Source organism: Microcebus murinus, chromosome 14, assembly GCF_040939455.1.
Source record: "Microcebus murinus isolate Inina chromosome 14, M.murinus_Inina_mat1.0, whole genome shotgun sequence".
In the NCBI taxonomy this organism is placed as follows: domain Eukaryota; kingdom Metazoa; phylum Chordata; class Mammalia; order Primates; family Cheirogaleidae; genus Microcebus; species Microcebus murinus.
The window spans coordinates 19,642,336-19,660,137 of record NC_134117.1 but is presented as its reverse complement, the minus strand read 5'-3'; the positions used below and the strand labels follow the sequence as shown (position 1 = coordinate 19,660,137).

Here is a 17,802-nt window from a genome sequence, read left to right as displayed (position 1 = left end):
AAGGTCTTTCAGTGCACTCTGGCACCTGCCAAATTCCCATGACCTGTCCAGGTTTTGAGCAAGGTCATGCCACCCCCTCCATAGAGAGAGATTTGCAGAGCTCCCTGCCTGAGCTCCCAACAGCAGGCTAGGGACCAATCCACCAGTCTGAATGGATATCCCCCAGCACTGGTTTGGATTGTGACAAATACAGAGAATAGAGAAGTTGAACAGCTGTGCTACAGGTTCTCGGGGATCCATCTGTCTCCTGTTGGTCAGTCCTCTGGAGTAGGATACAAAAGCACTATCTAGAGACCTCTCCTCCTTCTCACTAAATAGGAGAGTCCCCAGCAAAGGATAACAGGTGTGCTGCGAATCTATCAGCCCAGAGGTGAGATAAGAAGTTTTAGATGAGAAGAAAATAGCAATTCTGGCAATATGAAAAACAAGCTAGTTTGACATGTTCAAAGAATCACAACAAATTCACATCAATGGGCTACAACAAAAAGGAAACTGTGAAATGTCAGAAATGGAATTCAGAATATGGATGGCAAACAAAGTGGATGGAATTGAATAGAACGTTTAAAATCAACATAAAGAAATGAAAAAATCTTTCAGAATGTGAATGAAAAATATGAAAAATTAACTAAACAGACAACATAAAAAAGATAATAAAACTTAAAGAAATGAAAGAGTAAGAGTAACTTACGGAATTACAAAATACAGCAGAAAATTTCAGCAACAGGCTAGACCTAGCAGAATAAAGAATCTGAGAGCTTGAAGACAAGGCTTTCAAACTAAGCTAGTTAATCAAACAAAGATGCATAAAAAAGAATAAAAATGAACAATCACACAGAGAAATATGAGACAATATGAAATGAGCCAATATATGAATTATAGGTATCCCAGAGGGAAAGAAAGAAAAGGAAACAGCATGGAAAACCTGTTCAAGGGGATTATTGAGGAGAACTTCCCTGGTATCATCAGAGATTAAGATACCCAGATACAAGATTGTCATCAAACACAGGTAAGATTCAAACAAGCAAACAATACATCTCCAAGCACACATCTATTCATGAATGGATAAAGAAATGTGGCACACATGTGTATACACACACACATACACACACACACACACATACATACATACAATGGAGTACTACTCAGCCATAAGAAGGAATATAAAAATATCACTTACAGTAACTTGGGTGAACCTGGAGACCATTATCCTAAGTTAAATATCTCATAAATGGAAAACCAAACATCATATTCTCACTAATAAGTGGGAGCTAAATGATGGGGACACAACGCAATATATAAGACATGAGAAACCAAGAAGGGGGGAAGGTAGGAGGGTGAGTGAGAGATAAAAGTTTACCTGTTGGGTACAATGAACATTATTCTGGTGACAGGCACACCAAAACTCTGACTGAAGCATTATAAAAATATTCATATAATAATAATACTTGTACTCTCTTAAAATTTTGAAATAAAAAAACATACATAACATATAATGAATGTGACAGTTAATAGCTGAGGCAGTGATGCATATCTTTCAATTTTCTATAAGTGAATATTTAAATAGAAGGCAATATAAATATGTGCCCGAATGTATCCTCTGTTAGTATGTTTGCGTAATGGAGAATCACTGGGCAATATTTATGTAATATAGATCTTTTTCATAAATATTATTTTAAAAATCATTAAGCTAATAACTGTCAAGAGTTAGTATTTATAACATTGCATCAAAAATTCTGGATTTTATCAACCTAAACATATATTTCTCAAAGATAATTTCTTATATACCATTTCATGGCAACCATTAAAATTCATTAATTTTAATGTCTATTTATGTTGGAGAAGAAATATAATTAGTGTTTTCCAAGGATTTCATGTCTCTGAATCCAGAGGCAGACAAGTCAGGAGGAAGATATACTGACTCAGTCCAAATTTTGATGATAAGAATTTTATTTGAGAAATAGATAATTATTAACCTTGTATACTTGTCCGGCTTCAATACTAAGAAAGTAAGCAAAAAAAAAAAAAAAAAAAAAAAAAAAAAAAAAAAAAGAAAAAAAAGAAAGAAAGAAAGAAAAAATTATTATGGGTACTCAATATGGTCCAGGCACTGTGTTCACGTACAGTATATGGCAACTGGGAATAGGTATAACTATCCCAATTTTATATATGTGGAAGTTGAAGTTCGGAGAGGTTAAATTACATAAGTACCTGATCCATGACATGGCCTAGGTTTGATCCCTTGATTTTCTGCCATACAATGTTGTGCTTTTTTCTTAATCCCAGGTGTCAGAGATTTGCTGACTTTATGCACACAAATAAAGCAATGACACATTAATAGGCATAATAGGGAGGTTAAGTAGCTGTCATGTCACAGTAGTGGTGACAATAAAATTGTTAGGAGTGAACCTGTATGAATGACACCGGCATATTAAAATGCCAAGCTTCCTTCCATAAAACTTCTGTGAGAAAAATGGGTTACAGATATTTATGCAATCATAGAATTACATATTTTTACCTAGAAAATATCTTTGAGATCTTTTAATTTAACCCTTTCCTATTACAAAGGAGAAAAGTGTTATCCAGGGATGTTAAGTGTTTTGCTCAGAGTCACAAAGCAAGGGAGACTAGATCTCAAGATGACCTAATTACAATCCCTGTTCCCTTGACACTATTTCACAATTACTCTATTAACCAGCCAATTATAGAAATAGAAACAACGACAAGAGGGCAGGCAGTTCTGGGTAGCATTTTCTGGCTTCCACTATATTACTTGGGGAAAGAAAATCAAAGATATAATAAGAGTCAGCGGGAAAGCAGCTAGAGCCTGGGATTTGGAGGATGGGAGGGAACCAGCAGGCAGATATTAGCATGGGCCATTGGTGACCACTCATTGGTTTCCCTTTCCCCTTAATCATGAAACACTTTGCATTGCATTAGTAAATAGTAGAGTATGTCATGAGTGTGAAGCTAGGGCCTGACAAAATTGGAAGCATGTAAAACCCCAAAAGGATTGTTGACTATTGTGGCAAACATCTCACTCACATTCATAAAGTTGGCATGGATATCTTTCTAGCACAGAAATTTTAATGTACACAGGTATTCCATAAAGCACTGAAAAGAAGCACTGCACTTTCTGCAGTTGCCCTTCCTACATTCAACTCATATTAATAGTTGGATGAATGAAATTAGAAAGCTATGTTATCTTCTCTCTGGAAAGGGACTGGAATGAACAATTCTTCCTCTGGCAAATGTGTGGATTTGGGGTGAAACTATGGTGGTGCCCATGAAGTCTCAGGTGCCTGTCATGCCGCCAGGCTCAAGTCTCACAGCACCAGAGGGAAACAAGTTCCTTTTACATGGCCACAGATGATGGTAACATAGCTAAAGCTAACATATAGATCAGAGCAGAGAAAGGCCAACTATCTTTCAGGGGACTTGGAATTAATCTTTGATAATGAGAGATACTCCATATCTGAGCAGCAATGTGATGTTATCAAAGCTTCTTTGTGGGAAGTATAAATAATATGTGTGCTCAAATATTTGACAACAGTCAATACAAAAGAGTAATCAATTTTTCAATGAGAAAAATATGTATGAGAATAATACATAACAACAAATTTTTAAGGCAGCATAAACCACCCAACAATAAAACTTGAGAGTAGTTAATATAGATGAATCCTATAATCTTCTATCTGTTCCTTTTATTATTTTTTCCTTCACTGCACTGTAGCCTCGAGTACTGTTGCACAAATTTCTCTTACGTTCTAAAAATAACTTTAACAACTTAATAGATTTAGTTTTTGACCTTAATTTTTTAACTCCCAAACTCACTTAAAGAGTCATTTTTATAATTTTTATGTCTCCCCTCCAAAAATCCTCCCACAGTTTATTACAATCAGTTTCACTGTAAAAGTCCACATTAACTACTTCCCTTCCCTTCACTAGTAAGCATTACCAGTAATCACTAATGCCTAAATTCAATAGACATTGTAAAAATCTGTATATCTTTGCCTATGTAGATTCGATACCATTTACTATTTAATTTTTGAAACCTTCTCTTTTTTTATTTCTGTAACCATCTGGATCTTCTTCTGCTTGCATAGTTTTTCCTATTTATTTTTCTTCCTTATCTTCTACCTTCTATTTTTGGAAAAAATATATATATTCTTATTATATTTACTCTACCTCCCTTTTAGTATACCTAAACATAACTCTGGGCAATCTTTAATATGACAATGATGTAGAATGTGTGTTATAATGACTCACAAGCTTACTGCAATAGCCATGACATTTCCCGTGTGAATCACACACATATACTCATTTATACACTTCACAGTACATGTAGGAGGAAAACAAGTATCTCATTCTTAAATTTGATAAGTCATTGAATCATCTAGTTCAAATGACCTTGCTTGATATTATCACAAATTACTTGAGAATAACCCTTCACTTTTCTTTTGCCATCACTGTCCACAGGCAAATTTTCCCTAGGTACAATTGGTTCAACCTCCCTGACAGTCCTTATCTCCTTTCTGTCTTTCTTTGTTCCCATTTGCCTATTTAAATAGCCTCTTGATTGGTATCTGATTTGAGCTTCTCTGCCCTTCCAATTAATACTCCATATTTCTAACAAGTGATATTTCTAAAATGTAAATTTAATCAATTTGTTATTTAATATAGATTGGTGCTTTCCATTTCCTACAAAACAAAGTCCTAATCATAAATGTAAAGGCCTTTCCCAATCTCCCCTCTCTCCTAATTAAAATATACAAAACCACACATAATTGATTAAGATGCATAAATCTTAGATGTAAACCTCAATCAATTATTGCATGTGTACCCACCCATGTAAACACCTACACCAAAATAAACTACTTCCAGTACCACATAAAATCCCCTAGAGCCCTTTCCCAGACAGTCCCCAGAGGCATCTCTATTTTGACTTAATTCACCTTAAATTAGTTATGTTTTTGAAGATTATCCTTATAGTAAGCCCTTTTCTATCTGCCTTCTTTCATTGACTATAACACTTGTGATATTTATTTACATTATTGTATATGTAGGACTACGCGATCATCCTGACCATGGAGAAAAATCTAAGATCTTTATTAAGGAAACTTTTTCTTCTGAGCTGTATTCACTCAAAAGATTATTTCTTTGTTCATTAGATTGTTTCTTTTACTCTTTTTCATTCTTAAAATCAAGATTTAAAGTTATTGATGGTTCCCTGACATTAACAATGAGTCCCAGTCAACTGCAAAAATAGCAGTGTCTTGCTCACAATTTAATGAGGATATGTATTACCATTCTCAGCCCATTGAAACTATACACAAAATTAGTTGTTTATTTATTCATAGGGTCTTTTATCAAATCACAAAGAAACACGCTATGTTCTTTGGCGGAAGGTGGAAGGAATTGGTTAAGGAAGCAAGTGGTCAGAGGGCCCTGCACAGTGAGCAAACAGAATGGATCCAGTTCTTGGGTGATGAAGTGTAGGATTCATTACTTCAACCAAGAGGCAGATAGTACAAAAGAATTGAAATGATTGCTTTGCTGTCAGTGAAAAATAAAATACTTGCAAATCAATAAGCTTCTATTTTTTTTCCCTGGGCCACTAATTAAAATACTGTATATATTTATGTGTATAGCTTTGGAACAGGAATATGCAAAGAAAGGAATGAAGGGAGGAGATGGTACTTAGCTTATAAAATGTGTCATCTAAATATTTTTAGAGAATGAGGTCCCCACAATTCTTAAGAAGGGATGCTATGCACAACTGGAAAGAATCCAACTTTGGAATCCAAGCTGGAGTTGAGTTTGGACTTGCTCTCACTCTGAGGAAACCATTCCTCTTATGGAGGAATGTTTTCTTTTTTAGATTTCTTTTTTTTTTTCATATGTTGAAAAAATTTAATAATAATACACACCACACAAGGTTGCCCTGAAGTTTAAATGAGATAGCATTTGTGAAACAATGAGTTCCAATTAGATTGAGCTATTGAATTATGAAACCATAGTGACATTTTTATTAAAGGCTTGGGGAATTCTAAGAGTATGTTTTCTTCCTGATGATAATATAGTCAAAATCCAAAATATTATTGTGGTAGGAATGTAGATGTATTCTAAAATGACAATGAATGTATTATATTTTACATATTTGGGGTTGGGGAATTTTCTGTAATATTCTTTAAGGCATTATGATCATAATCATAGTCACAGCAGTAGTAATAGTAAATGGATATAAGAGAAATCACCTTAACCTTTTGATGGCAAAACAGATTTTAATTTAAAGAAAGTTTAACTTTTTGGTTGACAAAATTGATACATAGACACTACAAGAAGTGATACAAAATCAGGCAAGTTTATCTCAGGTTGTTAACAGTAGTTACAGCCTGTTCCCACAGATTTTTTTTTTTCTTCGATTGCAGTATCAGAAAGAAAAATAGAATTAGGATCCAAGCCCCTAACCACCAAGTTGAGATTTTTGTTCATGAGACCAGGAAAGTTACATTTTCCCTAGTACCCCTATCCTTCTTTTGTTCTAGTTCATGATCAATATGACAGCAGAAAAGCAGAGAATCTTGCATTTTATTAATATAGCTGATCTCACCAGAAATTATAGACCCTAGCTGAGAGAAAAACTGAGACAAAGAGAAAACAGATCCTTCTATGATCTTTTAATTCTTATATGGCTAAAGCTAGACAATTCCTGCCAACATAGACTCCATGACTTTGTCCAATTGAGTTTTAAATAACTCAGGTGATTGGCCTCTTACAATTGATCTGGAGAACTTGTTCTGTCACATAATAGAACTGACTTTTAGGAAGTTCTTGATATAATATCCCTAGGCTCAATTCTTAAGAAAATTTCCTCTGCACAATTTCACCTTCATAAAGAAATCAATGGGAAAAACAGAGAAAAGAAAGCATATGGCAGATGGGAGGGTAAAGGGGTCGTAGGTGTGCAGAAGCTGCGCTGATGAGCACAGTCCAGGAAGGGATGGAGGTGGGCAGAGCCAGCTTACCTCAAAAGACAGGACTAGCTGGAGAGAAAAATAGCCCTTCCAAACGGAGCTGAAAAAGCTGCACTGTGGATGGAATCAATGGAAAATACCAGCCCTCTCTAATTCCTGGCACTCTCTTAGATGAAATGAGCCTCATGATGCGTATTTTAGTAACATCCATGGGGTTGTTAAATTCTCCTTAGTTTGTTAACTTCAAATTAATATTTAATCCATTTAAAAACCCATTTCTATGCACGTTAACAGGCATTCCGTGTTAAACATCAGCTGTGGGGCATTTGAAGTGGGAGTGGGTTAAAAACTTAACTCTCCTCCAAGTTGTAATAAAATGATTGCTTTCCCCCAGATACCCTCTCATCCCCACCTCCCTTATTTACATCTCTGAGACTATCTTGTTTGAACATTGGGTTCTTAAGCACTGGATTTTACAAAGGAATAACAGAGGGCAGACATACAGAACACAAAATAGCTCTATGGTACCAGCTTCTTTTTTATGCCTCCTGTTTGGGTAATCAAGAACAGAGTTTCCTGATGAATGCTATATGTGTTATAAAGATAAAGTCTCAGATAAAATTCTTAAGGTATCTTTGGTAAAGGCATCTGAAAAGGAGAGAAAGTCACAGTACTATTTCATTTTTGCCAGTCAAAATTAGGTAGTATGTTTCAACTCATATTTAAGACTGTCACTGCAGTTTCCAGATGTCCCTAAAATTTAAATCCAATGGGTCACATTGTTTCACAATAAGACTCAAAGTTGTCAGTGTGACACAGGACACTGCATGATCTGGCCATTGTTTGTCTCTCTAGCCTTAACTCTGGCCAGCCTTTCCTGCTTTCTGGACACATTGACCAGTGGAGACTTCTTAAAAAATGTGTTCTGCTTAGGTCCAACTTGATCTTTTTTATACTTACTTTCATGAGCATTGCTTGATTGTCACATTCCCAGAAAAATCTTCATTGACATCATCTTCTTTCTGGGTCATTTATTTTGTTTAAGTTCTTGTAAGACTTAGCTCTTTTCCTCTAAAATTAGTAGTATGATTAAACCCATACTTGCACTAGTAAATATATAAATATGTTCCTCACTGAACTGTATGCTCCAGGAGGATAGAGACCCTCTGTCTTTTGTTCATTATCATCCCGAGTGCCTGCTCGGTGCCTGTTGCATTATAGACACCTTGCATGCTTTTGTTGAATAAATAACTGTGTACACTACAAGTTATAATAAAAAAAATGCTTATTTATAGCAAGGTGTGACGCATCTGGGAAAAACTGCATAGAATCATTAACCACCACCTATTTTAAAATGAGCAAACAAAGCCTATTCCAAATGTAAACTAGTTTGCTGCCTGCTTAAGCGACCGAAGCAAACATACACAGCCACCCCATGCAGTTAAAACATTCTGACAAAATGATTTGCCTTCTCCTAATACAGTTTTTTCACTTATGCTCTGTGTTTTCCTTTATATTTATCTAGATATAGATATATATCTTTTTGTAGTTTAAATAGTAAACCTACTGAGAGATGAATGTAGCTTTTTTTTAAAGCAGTCAGTGCACTATTAAATAATGCTTACAATACTACTTAAGAATAACAACCTCAACATAAGTCTTGGGAAATTTAAAAGGTTCTCAGAGTGCTTTTATCTTATGTACTGGGTAGATAACTGTGATATTTAAATCCAAGTTGACAAGTGCATTGCAAGAGAGAAGAGAGTCTTTGATATTTCACAGATGGGGAAAATCATGCATCATTCAGAACTTGTTTCATTCAAATGTATGAGTAAAGGGGGAAGGTAAATATAAATTTCAGTGGTTCATGTACAAATGAATAATTTTAGCACTTTTCTGGAAAACAAGACTATTTCAGAAACATTATTAGGGTAAAAGCACATTAAAATGCAGAAAAGTAGGAGGGAATCAATAATAATAAACTTCTTGAAACAAAGACCAAAGGACTTAGAATGTTTGTAAGCAGAAGCATACCTGTTGTCACCATGCTAAGGTTGCGTTGAGGAAGGGCTCCTAGAGCAGACATTTGAACACTCAGGAAGATAGATCTAAGAGCAGAAGCTTAAACTACAAATATTCCAAATGTCCAAAGTTGAGATTTGAAGTTCAGCCATAGGTCATACATGTACACCCCAAGATAAAATATCAAGACTAATGAGCAAAAAGGAAGGGATCAAGAAGGGAAGTGAAGGAAATCTAGTCCATGAAAATCTTCTTCATTCCCCCAATAAACAAGTCATCTTTTTTCACCTGGATTCTTTGTGTACTCACTCCCTGTTTTATTTTTTTAACAGCTTTATTGAGATATAACTGATATATAAACTACTGCACATATATAATGTGTATAATTTCATGAGTTTGGCCATAAGCAAACACCTGTGATACCATTACTACAATCAAAGTGATAGATATACCAAATAACTTCTAAAGTTTCCTTGCATTTTTGTATTCCTTGGTTTTCATTTTTGTTTTGTTTTGTTTGTAGTAAAAACACTCAATATGAGATTTACCCTCTTGACAATGTTTTTATTATTATTATCATTTAAAAATATTGTGGGGGTACAAATGTTTTTGGTTACGTGTATCAATTTTGTTATGCTTGGGTCAGGGTTATAAGTGTGCCCATTACCCAGTTCATTATACCCGTGAGGTAGGTTTATGCCCATCTTCTCCTCCCCATCCTCCCTTGCTTGATTTCCACTGAATTTTACTTCTTCCTGTGCACATGTGTGCTCATCGATTAGCTCCAACTTAATAGAGAGTACATGTGGTGTTTGTTTTCTATTCTCGAGATACTTCACTTAGGATAATGGTCTCTAATTCCAACCCAATTATTGCAAAGGGCCATAATTCATTCTTCTTCATGGAGGAATATGTTCCATAATATACATATACCACATTTTGTTAATCTACTCATGAATTGATGGGCACTTGGGTTGATTCCACATCTTCACAATTGTGAATTGTGCTGCAATAAACATTTGACTGTATGTGTCTTTTTGACAAAATTATTTCTTTTCCTTTCGATAAATACTCAGTAGTGGGATTGCTGGATCAAATTGTAGGTCTACTTTCAGTTCTTTGAGTAATCTCCATATTGTTTTCCATAGAGGTGTGCTAATCTGTAGTCTCTCCAACAGTGTATAAGTGTTCCTTTCTCTCTGCATCCATGACAGCATCTATTGAATTTGGACTTTTCAATAAATTCATTCTAACTGGGGTAAAGTGATATCTCATTATGGTTTTAATTTGTATTTCTCTGATAATTAGTGACACTGAGCATGTTTTTATATGTTTATTGGCCATCTGTCTACCTTCTTTTGAAAAGCCTCCGTTCATGTCTTCTGCCCACATCATAATGGGGTTGTTTGATTTTTCCTTGCTGAGTTGCTTGAGTTCTTTGCAGATTCTGGTTATTAGTCCTTTATCAGATATATAACATGTGAATATTTTCTCCATTCTGTAGATTGTCTATTTGCTCTGTTGATTATTTCCTTGGTTGTGCAGAGGCTTTTTAATTTAATCAAGTCACATTTATTTATTTTAGTTGTTGCTGTGATTTCCACTGGGGTCTTCTTTGCAAATTATTTGCCTATGCTGATAACTAGAAGAGTTTTCCCAACATTTTCTTCTAGCATTCTTATGGTTTCATACCTTATATTTAAGTTCTTTATCCATCTTGAATTAATTTTAGTGAGTGGTGAGATTTATGTATCCTATTTCCTTCTTCTGTATGTTGCTATACAATTTTTTCAGCACCATTTATTGAATAGGGATTCTTTCCCCCACTGTATATTATTGTCTGATCTGTCAAAGAGCAGTTGGCTGTATGTGGATGGTTTTATATCTGGGTTCTCTCTTCTGTTCCATTGGTCTATGTCTCTATTTTTGTGCCAATTTCATGCTGTTTTGGTTACTATAGCCTTGTAGTAGTTTGAAGTCTGGTAATGTGATGCTTCCAGATTTGTTCTTTTTGCTGAACATTGCTTTGGCTCTTTGGGCTATTTTCTGGTTCCAAACAAAGTATAGAATTATTTTCTCTAGATCTGTGAAATATAATGTTGGCATTTTGATGGGAATTGCATTGAATCTGTAAATCACTTTGGGTAGTATGGACATTTCAACAATGTTGATTCCACTGATCCAGGAGCATAATATGCTCTTTAAAAACTTTGAAGTGCAAAATGCCATATTTTACCTGTAAGAATTATGAAGTTTTGATGCTCAGGTGATCATCATCTTTAGGGTGTATCCCCCCTTTGTCTACAAATAAGACCAAGGAAACCATAATCTACCTTCCATTACTTTACTGACCAACACAGTGCACAGCAAAAAGCATGGCACTAATAAAAATTTTATGTTTTAAATAATATTGCTATATATCCAAGTCACATTCATCATTTCCAAGTGCAGTTCTAGAAATCTGCTCCTGCTATAGTGTTGGATCTAGTCCTGAATATCTAACAGAACAGCTGTGCATTTTCATACCTAGGTGTTGGATATACATACTTCCTGTTAGAATATTTTGGTAGCCACAACATATTTCTGTCAGAACTACAACAGTGGAATTGCTTTTCTTTTTCCCTCTCTTTGTTTTGAATAAACACTAGGTGTCAGCAGCGAAGGTGATCCAGATTCATTACTTTAATAAGAATCGTTTCTAGGTTATGCCATTGGTTGCCGGCTAGGTGTTCCTGGATGCAAGGTTATACAAGGAGTTCTGAGAGGGCTATTTCATTTCAGACTGGAATCTGTAGTAAATTTTCAAAGCTATTATTTTTAGAGGTTTGTGAGGGCCCTTGTATTTGTTTCCTTGCACTAGTGTCTGAAATAAACCCTTATAATCACTCTTGCTGCTGCCTCCTAATTATAAGACCCAAAATTTAGTGCTAAATGCATAACCTGAAACCAGGATTATATGAGAAAAATAAATCTTATCCTTAATTCATTTATGTCAGATCAGGAATTAGTAGGTAATCAACCCATAAAAACAACAACAACAAAAAAATATAGCTTACCTTAGGTTAGATGGAAGAGCACAAGATAAACTGGAATTTTTTCTTTTTTATTTCAGCATATTTTGAGGGTACAAATGTTTTGGTTACATATATTGCCCTTGCCCCACCTGAGGCAGAACTTTTCAACTGTGTCCATCCCCCAGTATCCAAAAGAACAAAAGATAAACTGGAATTTATTCTATATGCATTAGCTTTTTCTTTGTAACACACTCTCCCTAAAGTAGTAGCTATAAAAAACAGCTCCTTATGTTGGTTTGGATTACAAATTTGGGCTGAATTCAATTTGTCTGTCCAATTTATTGGGTTCAGGCATGGCTGTTCTTGGATGAGGCTTTGGCTAACTAGAATGTCTGCAGTAGCTAGGGTGACTACAGTCTCTCCCCGCATAGCCTCGTCCACCAGTAGATGAGCCTCTTTATATTATAGTGGCAGGATTCCAAGACACATAAAACAATGAGTCCTAAGAACACTGAAATGTTGGCTCAATTTTTTTAGTACAGATTCCTCCATGGTACTTCCAGCCCTCATGTACAATCCATTCATAAGTCTCTGCACATGTTACATTTCTATTGTCTTATTGGCCCAAGCAAAGCATGTGGCTAAGCCCAGAGTCATTGTAGGAGCAGACATCTCAGTGTTGTGGGCATGGCCACAGGAGGCATCAACAAACTGAGTGTTATTACTGCAGCAGTCTTCAGAAAGTCCAATTTCAGCGATCACTATCCTGTTTAATTCCCCCCCCCAAGTCATATCATCTTTTGAAGTTTTAACTTCTTCATTTATAAAATGAAAGCATTCGATGAAATAAGCCAGTTCTAGTACATTTTCTAGCTTAAAATTCTATAAACACATGTCTTAAAAACTTCAAACCCTAAAGGAGTTTGACATGGTCAAATCTGAAATGACATCTAGCAGTAAAAATAAAGTATCAATTTTAAGCAAGGGATGAGGCAAGAGGAGAGAGGCTCCTGATGTCCCATGAGAAGGTATGACTATTAAGTACAGACAGAGGAGAATCATTTAAAAATACTTCTGATTGTTTGGGAACATGAATAAATTCAAAGCAAATACCTGTTGTGGACTAGAATTGTCTCCTGAATCATTCACTGCCTGTGACCCAAATCCAACACAACCTAGTTCCTCATTGAGAATTCACCAGAATGCCAACCCCTTATGGATAAATTACACAATTGCAAATATGTGGATAAAGGGCAGGCACCCTGATAATTTTCACAATCTGCTCTTTGCATTTTCATGTGTTTTCAATTTTCTTTTTAAATGTTTTAGAATTTTTTTAGAAGGTTTGTGTTTGCTACACTTCCCATTAATTTGGAAAATCTATGAGAAAAGGAACTGGGCATTCTATTTCCTTTATCACCTTTAAGAATTCTATTCAGTTCAATTCAATAAAAATTTGTTGAGCATGAATTATCTTATGATCCTTTCACACTGCTGTATTGAATTTTTATGTATCTCTTGTAATGTTGTTTAACTTTTTCATATATTTATTCTATGGCTTCTCAGCTAGATGGTTCTTTTAATGATAGCTATTATAAAATACTTGTAAATGTTAGATACTTCCAGAGATACAGAGATGCAGAGTTGAATAGAATGTTGTATATATATACACACACATGTGCACACATAGTGTTACTTATATACATAAGTGCTTATGTGCTTACTTTATATCCATACAAAATTGCTGCAATGGAGAATCTAAATATGTATAAGACTCAAACCATGGCTTCATAGAAAATGCCATCATTAATCCTGCAAAAGCAGTGCTGATGCATTTAAATGTCTTTTTCCAGGTAATGGAAAATAATATAAACAGAATGTAAAAAAATAGCAGAAAATAGGCATCTTTTTTTTCCCTTCATTTTTCCTGATTTATTTACTACAGTTTGAATGATGATGACAAAAGTCTTGAATATTACATTGTCCCACAGAGACAACACAAAGCAACTCACAAAGCCATAGCAACTAAAATTAAAGGCAGCATACATGAAAAACTAGAAAGTGGGGCCATTCCTATACAAAATTACTTGAAAAGAGAATGTGGCTATATTTCAAATCCAGGTCCCTCAAAATTAAAATAGGTGCAGCTTTCATGTAAAGAAGCATCTTTTCCATTATACTTTGGCTCAACCAACCAAACCATAAATCAGGAATGGCCTGTGCATTCAACGTTTCCTAACCAAAAAGGCAAGACCATTGTTCCTAGTAACCTTTAGACAGACTCATTTATGTAGTTGCAGAATGTTTAGTAAAGCTATCATCTGTCATAACATGAGACAAGAATATATATATATATAAAACTTTTGGATGTGGAAAGAAAATTCTAGGCAAAATTTCAAAAGTGTTAACTGGTTTCTTTTTAACATAAGATCCATATATAGAGAGATGAGATAAAAAGCATAACAAAAAATGGAAAAAAAAAACCTAATTCCTGTTCAGTTTTCAATAAATATTTACAGAAAATATAAAGAAGCTAGTAATTCCTAGTCCTAAAAAATAAAATTGGTTCTTATTACTAGCCTCCAAGTATAAAAAAATTACTTATTAGTTATTACTAGCCTCTAAGTATAAAAAAAAATTCTCAAGTTTAAAAATTAGAAAAAGTTAAAAAACTATAAAAAAATGTATACTTAGTGGGAGAACACAAAAGTATTCCTCTGGGATGGGGAACGGGAGAAAAAAATGCTTATTAGCACTATCTCTATTCAACTTTCTACTAGATAGCCAAGCCAGATTAAGAAGATAAGAAAAAAATATATAAAAGCCATTGGGAATGGAAAGGAAAAAAAAAACACCTTTATTATTGTTAGGTGAAGTATCTTCCAAGAACATAACACAATTATAGAAAGATAGACTCAATATGAACTTCACAAGTTTGTTAGATATAAGATCAATATACAAAAAATACTGTATTTCTCTATTACACTAAAATAAATGGAAGACGCAATTACAAATATGATTAACAATAGCATCAAAAATGAGCAAGTGTCTAAGAATAAATTTAAAGAAATATGTATAAGACCATTGAACTAAAATATATAAAATTTTATTGACATTCATTAAAAAAATCTTAAATGTAGACTTAGTAGAGGTTCATAGGCTTGAATAGCTAACAATGTAAAAATCAATTTGTCTACTCAAAGTAGTCTATGAATTAAATATATCACATTATCCAAAACCAGTTTTTTTGTTTTGTTTTGTTTATTGCTTGTTTTAACCAAATTGGACAACCTGATTTTTTAATTTATGCGAAATTATACAGAGCCAAGGCTAGCCAAGGAAAACTTGAAGAAGAAGAGAGCTGGAGAATGGACCATACCAGGCATCAAAATTTATTATAAAAAATAAAATAATAGTAATCAAAATATTGTGCTTTTGTTATAAAGATAGACTAATCGACCAATGGAACAGAATGAGCAGATCAGAAATAGACCCATTTGTGTATAGTCACCTTTTACAACACCCTAATAGGTAAATAAGAAAATACTTTAAAAAATAAACAGTGCTGAGTTAATTGGAAAATCTGTTGGAAAGACATATTTGAATCCAACTCATTCATTCATTCATTCATCCATTCATATACATATGTGAATTCAGATTAACTATACATCTGAATAATGGTTTAAAACAACATAGCTTTGTTAGAAGAGATAGAGGTTTTAATCATGTTGAGCTAATCAAACATTTCTTTAAAAGGCCACATATGGAACCAGAGAAGACCCTGCATAGCAAAATCAATTGTAGGCAATAAAAACAAAACAGAAGGTATCAATTTACCAGACTTCAAACTATACTACAAGGCTATAGTCATTAAAACAGCTTTTTACTGGCATAAGAATAGGGACATTGACCAGTGGAACAGAACAGAGAACCCAGATATAAAGCCATCCTCATATAGCCAACTAATCTTCGACAAAGCAGACAAAAACATACACTGGGGAAAAGAATCCTTATTCAATAAATGGTGCTGGGAAAACTGGATAGCCACATGTAGAATACTGAAACAAGACCCACACCTTTCACCTCTCATAAAAATCAACTCACGCTGGACAACAGACTTGAATCTTAGGTGTGAAACTATTAGAATTATAGAGGAAAACGTTGGAAATACTCTTCTAGACATTGGCCTAGGCAAAGAATTTATGAAGAAGGCCCCAAAGGCAATCACAACAGCAACAAAAATAAACAAATGGGACCTGATCAAATTAAAAAGCTTCTGCATAGCCAAAGATACGGTCAAGAGAGCAAACAGACAACCCATAGAATGGGAGAAAATTTTTGCAAGTTATACATCTGATAAAGGGCTGATAACTAGAATCTATTTAGAACTCAGGAAAATCAGCAAGAAAAAAATCAAACAATCCTATCAAAAAATAGACAAAGGACATGAACAGAAATTTCTCAAAAGAAGACAGAATAATGGCCAACAAACACATGAAGAAAATGTACAACATCTCTAATCATCAGGGAAATGCAAATCAAAACCACAATGAGATATCACTTAACTTTAGTGAGAATGGCCTTTGTCACAAAGTCCCCAAACAACAAATGCTGGTGTGGATGAGGAGAGAGAGGAACACTCCTACACTGCTAGTGGGACTGCAAACTAGTTCAACCTCTGTGGAAAGCAATATGGAGATATCTCAAAGCAATACAAGTAGATCTACCATTTGATCCAGCAATTCCACTACTGGGCATCTACCCAAAAGATCAAAAGTCACTTTATGAAAAAGATACCTGCACTCAAATGTGTATAGCAGCACAATTCACAATTGCAAAGCTGTAGAAACAACCCAAGTGCCCATCAATTCATGAGTGGATTAATAAAATGTGGTATATGTATACCAAGGAATACTATTCAGCTTTAAGAAACAATAGTGATATAGCGCCTCTTGTATATTCCTAGATGAACCCATTCTACTAAGTGAAGTATCTCAAGAATGGAAAAACCAGCACCACATGTACTCACCAGCAAATTGGTATTAACGGATCAACACCTAAGTGGACATTTAGGAGTAACATTTATCAGGTGTCAGGAGGGTGGGAGCGGGGAGGAAGGGACGGGTATGTATAACCACAACAATGAGTAAGATGTGACATTTGGGGGATGGACACTCTTGAAGCTCTTACTCGAGGGGGGAGCGGGGGCCTGGGCAAAATATGTAACCTAAACACTTGTACCCACATAATATGCTAAAATAAAAAAAATTTTAAAAGGCCACAAAAACATTAAGCCCTACATAAAATAATATAAATTATACAGTGATAAAATATTTTTTTTAATTCAGTCCCCGTAGGGACCGTCAAAAATTGCCAATGCTGACTATATTGCAAGTCGTCATGGCGGGGTATTGGGAAAAGTTTTCAATTAGCAATAATCGCACCTTAGATATACCTCATTGACTACAATACTGCCACTGCGCAAAGCTAAAATAAAAAAAAATTTGTTTATTAAAAAGCATTAGTAGAGGGTGAAATGACAATGCATAGTTTGAAAGATGATGTCTTAAAATGCATATATTCTAAATCTATAAACAATAGCTATACTTCAAAAGGATATTATAAAAAAGGCAATCTAATAGAAAAATGAAAAAAATACTGTGAATAAACACTTCATAAAAGAAGACATCCATGTGCCCAACATAAATATGAGAAAATTCACAGCTTTTTAAGTCATCAGGAAAATGCAAATAAAAATTATAAGGAATTCTACTGCATACTCATAAGAATTG

General features: G+C 34.5%; 1 non-coding gene across 1 annotated transcript; it reads right to left on the bottom strand.

The window, feature by feature from the left end:
- Positions 1–17,358: 17,358 nt before the first annotated feature.
- LOC142875736 (U4 spliceosomal RNA) lies at positions 17,359–17,499 on the bottom strand. Its single transcript, XR_012923032.1, has one exon. It is a non-coding gene; the product is annotated as a U4 spliceosomal RNA (small nuclear RNA).
- Between the last annotated feature and the right edge of the window lie 303 nt (positions 17,500–17,802).